Source organism: Mus caroli, chromosome 14, assembly GCF_900094665.2.
Source record: "Mus caroli chromosome 14, CAROLI_EIJ_v1.1, whole genome shotgun sequence".
NCBI lineage: Eukaryota > Metazoa > Chordata > Mammalia > Rodentia > Muridae > Mus > Mus caroli.
Window position 1 is genome coordinate 90,659,851 of NC_034583.1, and position 9,430 is coordinate 90,669,280.

At 38.7% G+C, this 9,430-nt stretch overlaps 1 non-coding gene across 1 annotated transcript; it reads left to right on the forward strand.

Moving 5' to 3' along the window:
* The first annotated feature begins 9,036 nt into the window (after positions 1-9,036).
* On the forward strand, positions 9,037-9,168 carry LOC115029302. Its single transcript, XR_003834876.1, has one exon. It is a non-coding gene; the product is annotated as a small nucleolar RNA SNORA17 (small nucleolar RNA).
* Positions 9,169-9,430: the final 262 nt, after the last annotated feature.

Below are 9,430 nucleotides of genomic sequence, written 5' to 3' on the forward strand. Positions count from 1 at the left end.
CCATTCCATCCATGGGCAAGAACCAATCTCTAGAAGTCTTAAGATCCTGTGGCGGGTGTTGTGGGTAGCTGGCGAGTGTCAGCAGACCCTGCGCCCCAGCTGCCCCCTGAAGTCATTCTTAATTCTCCTTTCTTTCCTAATAGTGTTCTCTTCTTCCCAACTACTCCCTCTCCTACTTTCATGCCTCTTAAAATTCTTTTTGAGCCACTGCTTTTGATTTAAGTTTCTAATGTCACCTTGGAAAAGAATGGTTGTGTTTGGAATATTTTTGCCTTCGAAGACCAGGTGTGGAAAGATGTCAGGTGAGGAGAGTAGTCTAGCCGTGAGGAGAAGGTGGGTTTAGTTGTGGCTGTGTCTATTCAATAGGTGTGTGGGGCAGAGAGCCTTGTGAATGTGGCCAGCAGGCTGTGCAAACATGATCTCTGATGGGATGAGAGATTAGGTTTGGTATTGAGACTCATTAACTCAATAAAATCTATGGTCTTCAGTGAAAACACAAGCGGTAAAACCAATATAACCCAGGGTGCTCGAGAATCAGTAGTCTGAGCAGTGTTCCACGATCATGACCTAAGTGAATGTGTTCATGGCTTACTTTGCAGCAAAGTTCTAAGCTGCCTGACTCAACTTTTTTCTCTATATATACTGAAGCCTTCTACTTCTTCCAGTGAGATTCCCCAACATTCTTTATTTCTCCTTATATATTTTCTCTCCATTGTAATGTCTCATATGCTACAGCAATGTTATTTGTTGCATCAATGTTGATTCTCTTACTAGAGTTATTTTCTGTCTATACTCCAAGTGACTGCTGTGAGGAGGCCCTTTTCCCCACTTTTCTTCCATTCACAGCCAATGCTAACAATGGTGGAAAGCACATTAGTTACAGTACCATCTCCATGTGCCTCTTACCTTCTCATTATGAGTGAACAGTATTAGGAGAAAAGGGATGTTAATATTTCATTCTGATAATGAATACATAGCCACGCAGTGAGGCATTTCCTTTAGAAATTCCCAGTCCACTGAAAACACACACACACACACACACACACACAAACACACATATAGACAGTGTGTGTGTGTGTGTGTCTGTGTGTGTGTGTTTTCCAATATACAATCTGGCCTTTAAAAACATTTTTAAAAACAGTTTTTTGTTTGAAAAAAGACATCTAGCCAAATTCTCTGGACTTTAGACAGAAACAAAGATCAGTGTGCTGAAGTTAATCATTGACGTGTAATGCTCTTTTCATGTGATTGGAAAATGTGAAAGGAGACAGTCTGCCATGAAAGAATGTAATTTCTGCAGAAACATTTGTATCCTTTCTAATTTTTAATATCATTTTTCTTCTTCTCTTGTTTATTTTACCTGTAACTTGTATAAAATTCAGAAAGCTCCATATCTTCTACTATCTGTGAACTCTATGCTGAAATTTCTGAGATCATGTTATGTGGTTGAAATGATTGAAGGCTTAGAAAAGAATCACAAATTAGACTGGGTTGAAGCTATCCAGTGTGAGCTACACACTAAAAAAAGTGAACTAAATTATTTGATCCCTGAAATGCGGTAAATGGGATAAATCTTCCCATAGAATACATCTCATATCTGTATGGTTGTAGGACATCATGATTTTCAGATACCCTAGACCAATTGTATAATATAACTTTATGATTTAGGAAATACAGAGAAAGGTCAAGTTCCTTTTCCAAGGTCAAACAGGAGTGTGTAAAAGAGTGTACATTGGAATTTTTAATTGTATGATTCTAAGCCAGAGGCTTGTTGTCTCCATACTATAGCATCTATGTTGTTTGGATTCCACACTTTCATTTTTACAATGAGTCTGTTTTAACACAAATGGAAGCAAGGGCAACATGTCAGAATTAAATTCTCTCTTGCATATCAGGACTCTTGATTCCTAAGATACAAGTATGCTTATAGTTTTGCCTATGGATCAAACTTAGGCAACTTAGGCAACTTGTTTTTTTCTAATGTGAAGATTACATTCTAGTACTCTGTCAATTTTGATGGTTTTGTTTTAGGGGGCCAAGGAAACAAAGGAAACCAAGTACTAGTGCTCAAATATCCATCATCAAATCCTGAGAGCCTTAGTATCTTGAGTCAACCAAAGGTAAGTACAGGGGTGGGGATGTCGTTCAGTGGTAACATGATTGCCTAGCATATACAAGTATGGCTTCATTCACCACTATGTGTGCATACGTGTGCCCCTATGTATACACACACACACACACAAACACAAACACACACACACACACACACACACACACACACACACTCAGGGTTGGTAGTCAGGAGAAGCTATTTATCTCCTAGAACGTGGCATGTTAAAACATGCAGTGATGCAGAGAATTTTAACTATCTCCTAAGAAAAAAAACCAAGGGAACACATAACCCTTTGAACTTGCTAGTTTCAATGAATTTATTTAATGAGCAAAATTAGTTATTGTGTCACATTCCCAGCCTCCTGGTTTCTAAGAACCCATCAGCAGAGTTCTGTCACCAGCGTGTGAACACACAAAGGAGATTACTGTTGAGCAATCAGTGCTTTGAACCCAGGCAAAAGCGCGTACTTCGAGCATCTTTTCACATTTTACACAGAATACATTCTTTGGGTGTAAGATTCCACCCTCCCAGAAGGTCCTCTGATGGTGGAGTCATTATTTGTGGTTTTGAATAGTCGGTTCTCACAGGATCTACCTGTTACAGCAAGGCTTCTCTGCTTTACTTTGTCCTGTGCCATGCACAGCTGCTTGTAGAAGTGAAGACGTGGGAGAAGTTATTCCGTGGCAAGAAAAAAGTCATTCTTGTCAGACTTGAAAGGGTGAAAGTCTGGAAGAGGTGAGCATTTTTGATGATATCTTAATTAAAGAAAATTATCCACTCATACTAACTCTGGGAGAGTCATCTTAAATAATATGTACTTCTTTTAAGTACCTTTTAAACTTAAAAGGTAAGTTGGCATTTTCCCCCCACTTAGATCTTGAAGGGCAGTCTGAGAGCCAATAGCTCAGCCTAAGAAAAGCAGAAGGGTTGGCTAAAGGGCTGAAAAGTCTCATGGCAATGAGTCTTGGTCTGTTCTTTATGTGTGCTATTTTAGCTGGGTCTTCCTAGCATTTGGAACCACGAGGGTTGATACTGAGGCAGGAGGGTACAGATGAGAGGCTATCTTGGGCTGCATAGGGTGAGACTATACAAAGCACACAAACAAATAAACAGGCAGCAAACCAGTAAATGATAACAAATGCCCTCAAACTAACAAAAGTGTAGTCTTGAGAAATGAACTGTACACTTAAAAAGAATGTTGTGGTCTAGGTTTGAAGGTTTCTAACCTCTGAAGATTGCAGATGAATCAACAAAGGTATTTTTGGTACTATTTGAAAACAAAAAATCAAAGTTGTATGTATCTCTTGTATGCCATCAGATATTTATTTTTTTCTATTCTATGTAGATTGGCAACAATTAGAGTAGACTCACATTCCATTGGAAGGAGAGATTCCGGTGGCTGAATACATAGTATCCCTAAGGTAATTAACAGTGGGCTTCTTCTTCATTGCACCTGAAAGCTGTGATTATATTGTTCTTATCTGGACCACTGTCAATAGGGTTGAGAAACAAGGATACTGTGTTAAATACAACAAATGTGGAAACAAATAAGAAGTTTGAGGTTTGAGGGAGCTACTCCTTTGACACACATGGGATTTTCACGAACAGCTACAGCCTACAGTGTTGTGAGACCTTTTTTGTGCGAGACCTTGTAGCTTGGCCATTTCTGTTCTATGGCCAGCGGCTCCCACTTCTCTCTAGTGAGTGTCTTACAGAACACTTCTGCAGTGGACAAATGTGCCAGAAGAAGATGATAGCACATATCCATGGCAAGAAATTCCCAGGAGTGCCCTGGGGACTTTATTTTGTAAGTAGTGATAAAAGGTGTTATTAGCAGTTCTCCCCAAAGCATATTTTCTCATTCATATTCATCATCTACAATAATAAAGTACAATTTCTTTGTTTGCAACTATGCAGCGTTGTTTGGGAAAGCATTGCATTTTATAAAATAAAAATAATGTGTAAAATACATGCATAAAGATATTCAATCTGGTAAATAATCTATTTAATTTACATAAACAAAATAACATTAAAATTTTTGGAGAATATACTAAATAGAATTAAATGCAGAAAATTCTTTGATAAGGAAGTTGGCACTTTTTGTGCCCTCTCAGATGGTCTATGATAAAAGATGTGTTGTAATGTTTAAAATATTTTCCTAACAGGTAAGAGCAAAGTTGCAGTACATATGAGGTTAATGTGAAAAAAATAATAATAATTCAGTACTTTTAGTATATGTCAGAAATGAACAGATTGGGTTCTAATTAAAAAGCACCTTGCCATTAAGATTAGCAATGATGAAATCAAATTCATCCTCATCTACCTAACTAGATATGAACAGTGCCTTGCAAAAATGAAAAACTCTCAGTAGTGGATTATGCATTGTAGTCAATGTATCTCATTATCACGAGGATTCATAACAATGAAGGTGGGGCCAGGAAGGATGTATAGGGGCTCTCTGAACCACGTATGTGCTTTTTAAAAAAAATAGTACTTATGACTCCCTGAAGTATAAAAACTATTAAAAGTAAATACTACCTAAGGTATATATGTATACCTACGATGTTTCTCTAGTAAACGTAGTCCAGAGGTAAGAACCATCCCAAGATTCAGCAGAGCACACGTGGTGATTCTTTGGAGAGAAACACAGTACAGTGAGTGAGAGCCAGCTTTGTAAACGAGACAGATCTGGGTCAAGACCAGAGCTCTGCAATTGACAGAAGCTGAATGAATCCAAACAAGTGGCTTTAATTTTTTTCCTGGACCTTATCTTTATCATCTGTAAAGCAATGATGACAACGATTTCATCATTTAAGTGTGATTTTGATGGCAATTCACTTAAACACTGGGTGACACAGCGTAAATGTCCAATAATGGATAATATCCAACCCTTAATGTAGGAAGCTACATTGAAGCACTGTCCTCATTTTAAAGCTAACAGAATGAAACACATAGTAAGAATGGTTATTGGAAGAAATAAAATGTCTTTCTACCTGGAAGGAAAAAGTTACACATTTGTTTGGTTACACATACACATTAAAGGATCATCTACTAAATGCTACTCATGTTGCAGATTTTATTTGTAAAAGATTTGCTTCAGAGGGTGTGTTTGCGTGTGTGTGAATGTGTGTGTCTGTGTGTGTGCGTGAGTATGTATAGGAGATCCACAGAAGGGTGCTGGAGTGAGAGGTAGCTGTGAGATGTCAATGGATGCTGGGGCTGATTTCAGATTGTCTAGAAGAACAGTGAGTTCTCATAACTGCTGAGCCATCTTTCCAGTTCTGATGTTAAAGTTTTTACTACTCTCATTTGTCACTGAAAAGTTATTTTATGCAATTTTTTTCTCACTCAAGCTTGCTACACATGCATATACTTATATGTATATATTTTTGTATTTCACACTACATTTGAAATAGCTTTCTCTTTTGTTTAAAGTCAGTGAAAAGGCTTAGTTTTACAAGTAAGGATACACAGACACATATTCATATACATATATACAGAAACCTACATAAGAGTTCCATTCTAAAATTTTAACACACCACTGGTTTTGTTGAGACAGCTGCTGAGAGTATTGGCCAAGTCATGAAAACAAAAACATCCCAGAGCTTTGAGGAGCACAGAGAGTATTTTAACCCATCCATTAAAGCCAGACCTGAACTTTGATTCCCCTAGTATCTACACTTGATTCAAGCCACAGAGCATTAGATTCAGGTGCTGGCGAGGCAAACTGGAAGTTCTGCTTCTCTCTTTTGGGCAGGCAGTGTATGCTCAGGAAACTGGATGTTCACATCCTTGTATGGGTTGGGGTGGTGGCTTAGCATGAAGACAGCCCAAGTTCATTCCCCAGTACTACATACACAGGTGCTACAATCCTGTAATCCTAGAGCCAGGAGCTGGAGCCAGGAGGGCCAGAGAAGTTCAAAGTCCTTCTCGAATATATAGGGAGTTTGAGAGAACAGATGGTGATATGTGAGACCTTGTCTCAAGGAAAATAAATGAAAAACCCTGGCACATTTATATTTATGTCCTTAAACACTGTCCTAGATTTTACCTTAAATTAAAATTCTTGATAGCATTAATAAAGGCATTTTAATAAAATGGTCAGTGGTGGAGCTTGGAAATTCAAACATTTACTTTCATTTTCAGCTTTCAGCTCTCCAGAGAAGGAGCACAGATGCAGGTTCATAGTGAGGCCTGAGCACAGGGATCTCGTACACACTAAGCACATGCTATGGAACACATGGGTCCCGCACACACTTAGCACATGCTCTGACACTAAGTGTCTCCAACTCTAAGACATGGGGCATGCCTTTTTGCTTCTCTTTCCCTACTAAGGATCACATTCAGAATCTTTGTGCTATTTATGCACGCTCTTACCATTGAGCTAAATCCCTAACCTCTCCCTAGCATAAAGGAGAAATATTAAAAATTCTCCTGCTTGTTTTGTAAAGTGTTATTAGAGAATTAAATTTCAAAACAATTACATATTTGCAAGACTGCTTCTTAATCTCCTTACAAATATAAAATGTTTGCTAATTATATTAGTACTTATGGGAAATAAATATTTTAGTTGTATAGTAAAACTTAGAGAAGGCATATCTCACCTTACAGCATGGACATTTGTTATGAAATGAGTTTGCCCATCTTTGTAGCTTTTGACAGACATATACATTTGATAGAACAGACATATACATGGGATTTCTTTGAGAATTTTATGTTCAATTCACCAATAAGGTCTTGCTCTTTTAGTGTGTATCAGGCATTGAGCTGGATGCCGAGGATATGCAATATTAGCAGTTATCTATTTGTGAGAAATGCACAGTCTATAATAGAGGGGTTTATTATTTTAAAGATTGTATTATAATAAGATGTGTTTGTAAGGCCACAAGTGTGCAGAACTTCTGGACATGCAGGGACAGCGCCTCCTGATGCAACTGTATTGAGTGGCAATGACAGAACATTCTTTAAGAAGGCATCTTGGGATAGGGGTTTTAAAATACCACTAAGCATCTCCATTTGGAATTGGATTATGGAGTAGCTAGGTTGTGAGAAGTGTGGCCAGAATGCACATGCAGGGTGTGAGATGCCTGAAACCAGCGCAGAAGCTTGATCATAGGCGCTCGGTGTCTACAGCATGACATACCATGATCTTTCTTATTGTTTTAAGTGTATAAATGTTGAGGCTAAAAAAAATCTGAATGTGCTTTCATTAAGCAGAGTTTCAGGAAGATTGAACTGCAGGATGCTCAGCAAATGAATCATTATCACAGCTCCTTTCATGGTTGAATTATTTTGCTTTTAACCTCAACCTCTGAAAGTAAAATGTGTGGCTTATATTCCCGCAGTTGGCTTTTTGGTAATTGTTAAGAATTTCATGTTTTATCAGGATTGTGAACTGGAGTCGGCAGTCTGGCTTTTCATGCTTATACTATTGTTTCACCAGAGGTAACATAATGCAGGCCAGAGCCTTTTCTTCTAAATGACGGGTTGTCTTGTCACTCCTCTACCTAGAATACCTAGGGTTTCTGCATCCCTAGCAGGGCTGAGTCTTATTGTGATAGACAATGCTGTCAGGGCATAGCCCATTGACTGACTCTTCCAAACTTTACTTTAAATGCATCACTTTCAACTTCCAAGCAAGCACACTAAGTTCATATCACAGAGGACTCATCACCCCCTCCCCCATAATATATATGTGTATGTATATATACACATACACACACACACATACACATACACACACACACACACACACACATATATATATATATATATATATATATATATATATATATCCTCCTATCTCATACCTCTAGGCATGAACAACAGCAGGTTGAGATAAAGTTAGCTTTCCAAGGTTGAAGTCCTGGGTGGTATATGAGTAGAAGAAAAAGGTGAGGCCATTGAGGTCATAGTGTAGATCAGACGATAACGAATTACAAAAGCTTTAGTAAGAAGGCTCGAACTTTTAGAAGAAGGACATCCTGTCTTTGACCATGGCTTTGGGAACATGGCCTGAAATAAAATACTGAAAACTATTTGGCATCTTCCTCTATGATTCTTTTTTTAATTTTACTTTTCTTTCTTCTACTAGCATTCACTAAAGAAATATTGTGAATTTTGCCATCAATTGGAATTGGAAATTATTGTTCTAGGTCTTCTTGTATGCCAGGTCTTCTGGGATATGGGTGTTCACATTGAGAGGTATGTGTGGGTGACGGCAAGACACTGGGGGATTATCAAAAGTTGTTGGCAGCAATAAGCTTGGAATACATGTATTTTTAAAATAAAAATGTTACTGTGTATGTGATTATTAAAAACCATAAAATTGAACTTTAGAAAAGTCATGCCGGTGGTATCCTGGATGAGTGACAAGCCTGCAAGATGGGATAAAGGCTGAAGGATGACAGAGGAAGAAGGTACAATCAGGGCACTGACTGACTGTTTAGAACAAATTTCAAGAAAAACTCCCCATTCTTGGGTTTAGTACTGAGTTATTGTTACTGTTGTTAGTTGTTCAGAGAAATACCAGACTAGAAGGGTGTTTTTAATTTTGAACATGAACTCATGAGGTGAATTTGACATACTCAGGTAAAGACATAAGATGATTGCACGGTTTTAGAACAGGAAATGCTAATCTATCGGTCAATCAATAACTTAGATCTCGTCTGTGTTTCCATCACGTACCTACCTACTTGTCTAGCCACCTGCCTGCCTGTCTCACATCTATTTATATACATTTGTGAATCAGAACAAAAATGTCAAGCCATGGGATCACTTTCAGTTATTTATAGAAACAATACACAGAGAGAGAGAGAAAGAGAGAGAGAGAGATAGACACACACACACACACACACACACAGAGAGAGAGAGAGAGAGAGAGAGAGAGAGAGAGAGAGTTGTTTCATAAGAGAAGGAATGACCCTGCCCCTAGGAGCTTAGCAGGTGTCACTGCTATGTCACATGCACATCAGTAGGTGGCAGAGAGGAGAGAGGACATGTCTATATTTAGTGTTCTGACCTATGAACATCTGAATAATTAGTAGTCTAAAATTCCCTGAAAAAAAAAAGCAGACCAATCTACCAGTCTGGAGCCAGAGGACCCAGACAGGGACCTAGCCTGAGAGGACCACCAGTCTCTTACCAGGCAGGCCCAGATTGGCTCCCATGATGGGGAGTAAGCCAGAGACCAGAAGAACCCCAACTGGGCCGAGGGCCCCAGGGCAAGAGTGAGCCCAAGACAGATGACACTTGCAAAGAGCCACTCAGGCAGGCTGGGCTAGGAATGAACTCAAGAAAACCATCAGACCTTGAGGC